This window comes from Lactuca virosa, chromosome 5, assembly GCF_052849685.1.
Source record: "Lactuca virosa cultivar CGN04683 chromosome 5, Lactuca_virosa_CGN04683_v6, whole genome shotgun sequence".
Lineage (NCBI taxonomy): Eukaryota > Viridiplantae > Streptophyta > Magnoliopsida > Asterales > Asteraceae > Lactuca > Lactuca virosa.
The window spans coordinates 212,105,435-212,115,823 of record NC_136430.1 but is presented as its reverse complement, the minus strand read 5'-3'; the positions used below and the strand labels follow the sequence as shown (position 1 = coordinate 212,115,823).

Sequence of the window (10,389 nt, the reverse complement as noted above, 5' to 3'; positions counted from 1 at the left end):
GACGTCGGAAGGAATGACGTTTGGCACCCGTAGACTTGTAAGTCCCACTGTAGCTAGCAGCAAGGTGTACGATAGTCAATCCAGTATAGATCTATACACAAACTCAACGCACTCCACTTAAGGAGATTCTGGATACAAAACGGGCCATGACATGTGATCGGCCTGTACCATACAAAACGTTCCTGTATATGTATTGTGTGTACTAGCTGTATTGTGTGTTCTCTCTCTGTCTAGTATGTATGTATGTTCTCTCTGTTTCTCATAATAGTATGTTCTCTTGTATAATGTATAGTATGTACTAGCTGTATTGTATGTTCTCTCTCTGTCTAGTATGTATGTATGTTCTCTCTGTTTCTCATAATAGTATGTTCTCTTGTATAATGTATAGTATGTACTAGCTGTATTGTATGTTCTCTCTCTGTCTAGTATGTATGTATGTTCTCTCTGTTTTTCATAATAGTATGTTCTCTTGTATAAGATATAGTATGTGCTAGCTGTATTGTAATGTATAGCATGTACTAGCTGTATTGTAATGTATAGTATGTACTAGGTGTATTGTATGTTCTCTCTCTGTCTAGTATGTTTTGACTCATGTATGAACTGACTCATTGTATGTTTCATTGTTCTAGTAATAGTATTAGTAACTTCCTAAACTACACCTATTATAGTTTACTAGTAACATTGTTTGTATGTATGAACATGTTTGTATACCTTTGCTACCCAAAGGTATTGAATAGAAAGAAGGAACTTTTATATCTATATACATATACATAATATATAACTAGGATTCAAACGACCTTCGGACAAACAACCGATACCCTAAGTCCACAACCAAACAAGGAACAGGAGGTAAGGTGAGCTATCAGTCCTAAGTCCTTTCAATCCTACTTATATAACTATATCTATATAGATACACATTTAACATAACATAAGTTTAAAAGAGTTTAATAAAAGTATTTGACATGTAAAAGAGTTTAATAAAAGTATTTGACATGTAAAAGAGTTTGTAAAACAGTTTGAAGTAGTTTGTTTGATAACACAGTTTGAAAAGTAAGAAATCCACTTGTTTGGTAGTTATTAATCACATGTGATTGATATAATAACTATAATAGTTCAACTTGTATTCCCCCCCATAAAAGCATTTAAAATCATTTAAAAGGTTGATTAAGGGGTATGAACTCACCTGTAGTGAGTGGTTTGGATGAACGGATGGTATAGGATGCTAAGTGTCAAGTGAAGACTTGAACACACACACACGGATCCTAACTAACACATAATAACACATATATATATCCAATTAGTCATTTAAAAACTAATTAATCAAGTAAAGACACCCTAAAACATGGATAACACTTTGATTCAAGTGCTAGTAGTACCAAGGATTGCATCTAAGGGTTGTAGGGCTTTGCTTTTGGGTTTATGGTCCAAGGGTAAACTCTTCATGAGTTTACGGTTTTGGGCTTACGGTCCCAATGGGTTTACGGCCGTAAACCCATGGTAACTTCTACCATTTTGTGTTTTGAGGTCTTATAAGCCATAAAGAAGTATCCTTACTTCAAGTCTAAGGCTTAGGAAGTCATGGTGGCACAATTTCACCACTTTATAGAGTTTACGGCCCATGGACCATTTCTCCATGAGTTTACGGCCGTAAACTCTATGTGTTCTTGGTCTTTTTGATGTTTAAGGTCCTAAACACTTCAAGGTAGTGATCTAGACTAGTATCCAAGGCTAAGGAAGGGACTAGTGCTCACTTTGCCCCACTTATTAGGGTTTACGGTTCAAGAACATGTCTTGACCGTAAACACCTTTGATCTTAAGTTTCTTTGTGTTTTCTAGTTGAATAAGAAGTGAAACAAGCATTATAACATACTAGGGTAAGAATACTTACAATAAAGGAGCTTGAAAGGGTGTTCACGGACCAAGAACACTAGTGTGTGTTCTTGGTGTTCTTGGTGAAATGAAGAATGCTTGAAGATCTAAACAAATGGAATGATTTCATGGATGAAATCATGTAAGATCACTAGATTAAGGAAGAGATCAACTAATCAAGGAAGAAAACACTTACTTTCTTGAAGATTTTGAAGAAACTTTCGATGATACTTGAAAGAGAAAGGGATCTAGACTTGAAATTGTGAAAAAAAAGCTAAAAATGACTAAGTGTCACTTATATAGTCCTTAGGGTTTACGGCCCCAATACCATTTGGGCCATAAACTCCAAACTCTTGGAGTTTTGGAACTTAAATGTTGCACACCTTACCCTAAAGTATCCTCTCTCCAGTTATCTCTTGAAGTACTAAGCTTTAATACACTTAAACTGACTCCAAAAAGCTTAAATGTTAGCAGAAACAATTCTGACTTCTATTGAAGTGAATGGTTGTACAGAATAGAAATTTCAGGTTGTCATATCATCCCCCCGTTAGAAGGAATTTCGTCCCGAAATTAGAGTTTAAGCAAATAAGTAGTTACAAATAACTAAGTAAAAAGACGAGGATATTTCAGTTTCATCTGATCTTCTCGCTCCCAAGCGAATTCAGGTCCTCGCTTGGCGTTCCAGCGAACCTTCACTATCGGGATACAACTTTGTTTCGTTTGCTTAACCTCCCGGTCCATGATCTCTACAGGTTCTTCCACGAAGTTGAGGCTCTCGTTGATATCGATCTCGTCGAGTGGGATTACAAGAGTCTCGTCGGACAGACACTTTTTCAAGTTCGAGACGTGGAAAGTAGAATGTACGATACTGAGTTCGCGTGGTAATTTAAGTTTGTAAGCTACAGGGCCGATTCTAGCGAGAATCTCGAAAGGCCCTATGTATCTTGGATTTAGCTTTCCACGCTTTCCAAAGCGTATTAAGCCCTTAGGATGAGACCTTCAATAGAACACGGCCTCCTACCTGGAATTCCAACGGTTTCCTTCGTTTATTTGCATAGCTTTTCTGTCGGTCTCTAGAGGCTTTCAATCGTTCACGAATCTGAACGATCTTCTCTGTCGTTTCCCGAATGATCTCCGGACCCGTGAGAGTGCTGTCAGGAACTCATCCTTTAGCTAGCTGGGTATCACCCACCTCAGCCTAACACAGAGGGGATCTGCACTTTCAGCCATAGAGGGCCTCGAATGGAGCAACCTTTATGCTCGTGTGATAACTGTTGTTGTAGGAAAATTCGACAAGGGGTAAATGAGTATCCCATGCTTTCCCAAAGTCGATCATACAGGCTCGCAACATATCTTCCAAGGTTTGGATAGTCCTCTCACTTTGTGTGTCGGTCTGTGGATGGTAGGCTGTACTCATGTCCAGCCTAGTTCCCAAGGAACTTTGTAGCGACTGCCAGAACCTCGAAGTGAATCTACTATCTCTGTCCGAGATAATGGATATGGGAACACCGTGCAGTCGAATAAATGATTCTTCTTTAAGCTCACATCCAAACAAGGAAAAGAAGTTAAAGCGGAATCATCAATTCAAAGCCTGTAGAACCTTGATTATATACCACCCTTGTGTATACCTTCTCCAGCGATAGATCAACCGTAGGGGTCTTCGGGTTGAACTTGACGTACTGTACGAGTGGTACTCCAGGGAGGTTTGCTGAGGTGTCTTCGGGGAGGATATGAAACATAAGGTACTCTGTGCATGAGTACCTCAGAGTTTCTGGAATGACGGCTTCGCTAGAAAGGCGATTTCGAAGAAAAGAATTTACACATGAAATTGGTATTGTGAGGGTCGAATTTGCTCAAGTTATATGAAAATGTCGGACTACTCGGAATAAGAGGAATTAGACTTAGTTCATAAAGGTGTTACAAACTAAACATGACAGTGCAACTTTTAACAGAGTTTCCGTACTTTAATTTACTACTAGAATACGACTGCGAACAAGGTATACTACAAAAGCAAGTATACGCAGCACGAGAGCCCCTTGACTGACGGAATATTGCAAAAGGTAAGACTCTAGTTGCACTAGTGTTTAACAGTTTATAAGTCTATTATAATGAAACGCCCTAGTATTTCAACGTGGGTCCGGAGTAGTCTCTCCTGCGGCAGTGGTCCTTAGAATCTTCCCGTCTGCGCCAGAGTTCTTTGTTATTGGACAATCCTTCCTGAGATGTCCTATCTCACCGCATAAATGACAAATCGGGCTTGCCCCAACATCGGTGGTGGAAGTGAAGTGTCGTGTCAGAGTTATGTGGACACGGTTGCTTTCGTTGATCTTCCCTTTTGGACAATTCCTATAATAGTGTCCTGCCTCACCACAACTATATCAAACTTGGCTGGCTCCGGTAGTGGAGGTGGTTCTACAGAAACGAGCAATGTGCCCCATTTTGTTGCAATTGATGCATTGCAATACTCGACAAGCTCCATTATGATGATAGTTACACTTGTTACACTTCGGGAGTGTTCCACATACCGCTTGACCGGTGCTGAGGTGGCAGGGGTCGCCACTGGTTGCTGTTGCATGGCAAGCCTTTGAAATCGCTTGCGTTCCTGTTGGGCTTGACGCTTTCGTTTCTTAAACTCTGAGTTGTGGCCTTGGGTGTTCGTAACAGTTATCATTCGTTGATTTCCCGGGTGGTTATAACAATTTGAACTGTCAACACCTTTTACAGCCTTGCTTTCGTTACAAGTGTTGAGGTGTGCAAGGACAGCTGTCACGGCAGCTGATACCGCTGCTTGGAAGGTGGCAGCGTCTATATGAAGGATTGGGGTTGTGTCGTTCGGCGGATTACCTCTAGGTGACGACATGATTCTGCTATTTGACAAGAAAAGGAGTTTGTGAGTGATTATGGTCGGCCCTAGATGTATTCTACTCAATCATGTAATTGTAAAGTTTCTGTTTTGTTAAACTGTTCTCGATGGTTTGACCTACATCCCTATGATGCAGTACTGGAAAAGAGTTGAAGTAACTTCGTAGAATGTTTACTAGACAATTGCTATTTTGAACTAGACTATCATTGGTTGGTGGATAACCGGATCCAACCTCTGACAAGAATTGGAAGAAATCCTTGAGCTAATTTACCATAGCTCAATAATTTGACGAAGTGAGTGTTTAGATTGGATTCTAATGATAGCAAAATGAAATTATTTGAACAAGGATTGGCACAGAAACACCACAAGAAAAAAGGGTATCAGAGACTGACGTAATCAGTCTCTGATGGTCAATAATCAGTCTTTGATGACAATCGGAGACTGATTTAGCTAGTCCCCAGCCAGTCCCCAAGACCTAGTCTTAGATAGTCAATTTTTTATGTATCTGAGACTGAAAATCAGTCCCTAATACATCAAACTATCAAGGACAGAAAATCAATATCTGATAATATCTCATTCAGTCTCTAATTTTTTTTCATCAAATGCTCAGTTTGACGTCATATCAGTCCTTGATATTATCTTTTAGGGACTGAATATCAACTCTTAATAATATATTATTATGTCTCTAATCTTTCATTGACATCTCTATTTTAAGTCATATTAGTCTGTGATACTATATTTCAAAGACTAAATATTAGTCTTTGATACTATCATGTTTAGTCTCGAACATCTTTCCTTAAAACTATCATTCTAGGACTAGATATCAGTCTTCCAAACTAGGGATGAGCATAATCGGATACCCCTCTATTTTAGTTGAACCAAAGCCGCACCCAGAACCGGCAGTTATGAAATTATTGGTATTGGAACCAGAACCACTTACACCGGTTCCTAGAAATTTGGAACCACACCCGGAAACGCCAAGACCGGAACAGTTCCAGGTACCCGGTTTTTTGAATATTATATTTTTTTATTTTATACATGCCATTGAAATTAACTTTTATAAGGAATAAGAATTCAAGATATAAACTAAAACAATTAAAAAAAACTTGATCTCAAAACAACAAAACTGCAACAAATTGAATTTAACATGTCAGCAACAAACTACAAAACAACTAAACATAAACAGTCTCAAAACAGCAAAAAAAGTAATAGCAAAACAACATGAAAGAACAATAGCGAAACAGCAAAATTGCAACAACAGCATTATCGAAATCTGCAATCACAAAACCAGTCAAATTAGCAAGCTAATCAATCATATAACTTCAGGAAGAAAACAAAAAATATTTGATTAAAACAATGAACTTACAGATCTTGTTGAAGACAACAATATCATAGCTCTGAACAAACTCATTAATGGGTTCCTCACAAAGTCTTTCTTCAATAAGACTATCAACAAATCAAGGGACACCAAATAACAGGCACATCTACCAAAGGCTCCAATAATTCCAGACCATGCTTCAAAGTTAGTAACATATACTCTGACCTTGACCCTGACGTTTCATTCATGGCCATTGAAAGGTCTTGGTCACCAACTCCATGGTCTACATGAAGATTGGTAGCTCCTTCACTAGCTTCGGTTAGAAGGGAACCAACTACATGTGTAGCAAATTCATTCACCTGAAAAAAAAAACAAAGAAACAAAAAACACCAACTCCAGATGGCTTAAGGAAGCATTGTGACTAAAATTTAAACAAAAAAAATAGAATAATACCTCGCAAATACTTGTTCAGATCAAGATCACATTTTGAATAGAATTAATTTAAGTACCTTCATGACCAAGCCTTTGGAGAAACCACTTGCTATGAATCCATTGATGTAAGAGAAAGTTAATTTCTTTTATCAGTTTATGTAATGAACAAGGAAGTGCAGCAAAGGAGACTTACATGTAAGGTCCTACAATCAAAAAACTGGTGAATTTTTAATTTAGACAATCTCAAGTGTTCTTGAAGAAGGTTTGAAGATAATGACTTCAAGTTAACTGCGGTTCTCATATTGATCCATAATCTTTCAGAGTATTGAAATAGAGACAAATGTCTTCAACTAGCACCGGTCCTTTCACCTACTCACATACACACATTCTGAATCAGCAAAATGTAACTCTAGAAGAACATCAATGGAGATTACAGATTACGATTGTGTACATGGTTAGCGGCCAAACAAGCTTCCTCTTTTGTGATATCCTCAGGATTGTCGTGCACATATTTACAACAATAAACTTCACATATTTACAAAAATTATGATTTTCAGAATCATGATTTTCATAATTAAACTTCACATATTACAAAAATCGAGATTATGAAGCTGACCTGATAAAGACATAAAGACTTGTAGAGTTCTCGGTTTTAGAATCGTAGTTGCAGAGTCGATTTAGCAGGGATGGTGAACGATTGAACAGAGATAACCGACTGTAAGAGACAACCTGCGATTGAGCGTAAGATACAACAGCTAGAGATGACCGTCGAATGGAACTCGACCTACTTCTAAGCTCTAATCGATATCTTTGGTTAACTGCTAATGTGAGGAACAACTGGTCTGTGACGAGAAGAAGAGACGGTTGTGAGCAGAGACGGTTGTGAATAGAGGTGCCGACCTAGATCAAAGAAGTGGTGGTGGCGACATAGAGCGAAGTTCATTGAGGGCAACTGCAACGTGGAGAGAGAGGATCTACGACGGTGGCATGGATCGTGGGTGCAACAGCGATGAACAGAGGGTTTGTAGTCGTTAGGGCTTATAGGTTTGTTTGGTTAGGCATGACTGTCATCTGCGGGTGTTGTGAAAATATAATTAATTAACCCTAGACAACAAAGATAAATCCGTGAGAGGGGAGTGGGAGAATAGGAGGGAATTGAAAAATAAAAGTCTCTTGAAATGAAAGTTTTGGAGGGAAACGTGGAGGGAAATAAAAAAATGAAAATATGTAATAAATGTAATAAACATAGCTTGCAAATTATTTAAACATAAAAAAAATAATCATATGTAATGAAATATTTTAAAATTTAGGATGATAAGTGTCTTTCCAAACATTATCCGGGAAATATTCATCACTCTAATTTTTGGTATCAAGAACTCATTTATCACTATCAAATACTCCAATCCGGTCATTGATAAGTGTCCCTATAAATCTAAATTGAGGCATATCGATCAGAGACTGAAATTCAGTCCCCAATAAATATCCTTCTAACTAGTATTTGTGATTATTTCCCCACTTGATACATGGTATTCATGACTTGTTGATTAGGCTCAAATAAAAAAACTTTAGTCCATGATAAGCGTCTATTTAAATGTAAAGTAATACATATCTATTAGATACTGAAATTTAGTCTCTAATAAGTATCCTTCTAAAATCATAATTGGTGCAAATCTATCAGAAACTAAAACTCAGTCTTTAATAAGTTTCTTTATAAATGAAAACCACTACAAATCTATCAAGGACTAAAATTCAGTCCCTAAGAGGTTTCTCTCCAAAATAAAAAACTGAATATGTATATCAAAGACTGATATTCGGTCCCTAATAAGATACCCTCCAAATGTAATTTGGTACAAATATATAAGGGACTGAATTTCAGTCTCTAATAGGTTTGTTCAGTCTCTAATGATTCACACATTGAAATTAGTCCCCAATAGTATCAAGGGCTAATTAATCAGTCCTAAATACATGGTATCTGAGACTGATTAATCAGTCTCTAAATTTTTAGTCACAGATGCCCATTTTTCTTGTAGTGAAATTAGCCGACTGTCAATATCATTTTAATATGTAATACGTTTGGAAAAATGACCTTGGAGTAGGTCTTACATCATATCCGAAGTAGAAGAGTTTTGACGGCATACTGGCCTAACTAGAAAGTACTTAAAGTACAAAGTTAGTTACTTAGAAAAGTGCTACTTGTAGCTTAGGTAGGAAGACTATTCTGTCAACCAATGAAAGCAAGGTAGAATATTTCCTACTGGTGACGGTCATCCCTTGGCTGAACCCTTAGTTCAGCCAGCTGACGCTCCATATCAAGTAGGTGCCTTTCGTACACCCTTTGGCGTACTCGGAGCTCTATGACTTCAGCTCGAGTTTCAGCTAGCTCTTGCTGCAGGGTCTCATGGTATCCTCTATACCTCTCACGAGCATCTTCCAGACGAATGGTGCAGATGGTATGCATTCTCGCATTGGCATCAACTTCCGTGATTCGATGGAGGGCTGTCCTACCCTGAATCTTGTTTCGGGCCACTCTGCAGACCAGGATTAGCAAGACTTTGTCTGCTGAGCCTCCTTCGCTCAGGTCATAAAAGCTTTGGTCCCCGTTGAATGGTATGGGCTGATTCTGCTCTTGGCTCCATGTTTCCAAGCTTTCCACCCATGGAGGCGTCGGGCCTTGAAAGGCCGGACGAGGGTTAGGATTTGGGACAGGAGCCATCGGGGGTAGGTTCTCAACTTCAGGCTCGGAGTCAGAACCATCTGCAAAACCTTCAGCCTGGTGATCATCCACAGGGATTGGATGATCATTTTCTGGCTCTGCTTCAAACCCTCCTCCATTACCTTGGTTAGGGAAGTACAAGTTGTCGTGGGGATGGAATTCAGCCATGTTATCTACGCGAGAAAAGGGATATAAGAATTAAGCACATAAGTAGTTTATAGTAATACAAAAATACTCCTATAGTATTTTAGGTTTATGTTTTGTTCTAAGGTTTTCGTTGTGGTATTGTTGGTAGGTTTTTAGACTTGTTGCAACCTCACAACCACACTTAGGCACATGCTAGTCACTCCTCGGATAATATAGTTGATCAGGCTATATCTTCCCAGATTTGACTATATGTCTCTACGTCTACTTGTGCTGCCCAACAATCGTAATACTTTTGTTCTGTCCTAGTGACACTGATTTTAGTATGAATGCAGGTATGTATACTTGGTTAAATATTTTATTATTTAAAAGTATAAACTCTTTATCAGGGTATTTTTAAATCCCGCTGTGTTTATAGTTCGTATATCTTTTATGGGTTGATATACTTGATTCACTATAAACAATGCTCTGATACCAATCTGTCACTCCCCAAAATCGGAACGGCGGAATCGTTCGGGGGTGGAGGACGTCATGTTCAGTATCACAACAATGCATAGTAGTAAACAAGCAACAACATCATCCATTGCATTAATAATATAATTTAATACAAGTGTGTTCTGTGAAGTGTAATAAACACCAAAAATATAAATCAAAATAAAAGATGAGTCTTGAACGAGCTCCATCTTCTCAAAACCTGGCATCGGTACCTGTCTACTGGTGACCTGAGAATACAAGTTATTTTGAAAGAGTTGATCAGCTTTAAAGTTGGTGATCATAAGTATTTTAGTGTCATTGTTTGTAAGAAAGTGTTTGCAAGTATGTGATGTGTAAGTTTGTAAAAGTTTGTGAATGTTTGTAAAATGTTTGAATCTCCTAGAAAACCCTATGTTTTTCTACTAAAAGTAGCCTACTACCAAGGCATCAAGTGTTTGTATGCGTGTCTCTTGTAAGAGTATGTATTTTCCCAAATCTGACTATCATTAACCAAAAATATAGTTTTTACATTACTGTTCATTGTGTGAATATCACAAAGTGAATGCAATGGGAAAT

General features: G+C 38.1%; 1 long non-coding RNA gene across 2 annotated transcripts; it reads right to left on the bottom strand.

Annotated features, from left to right (window-relative positions):
* Positions 1 to 5,844: 5,844 nt before the first annotated feature.
* On the bottom strand, positions 5,845 to 7,578 carry LOC145116513 (uncharacterized). 2 transcript variants are annotated; one of them, XR_013712135.1, is made up of 6 exons: positions 7,099 to 7,578; positions 6,934 to 7,007; positions 6,676 to 6,851; positions 6,504 to 6,591; positions 6,099 to 6,409; positions 5,845 to 6,005 (listed from the first exon to the last, which is right to left on the bottom strand). It is a non-coding gene; the product is annotated as an uncharacterized LOC145116513 (long non-coding RNA). The 2 variants fall into 2 exon arrangements; XR_013712134.1 differs by having other exon boundaries at positions 6,099 to 6,591.
* Between the last annotated feature and the right edge of the window lie 2,811 nt (positions 7,579 to 10,389).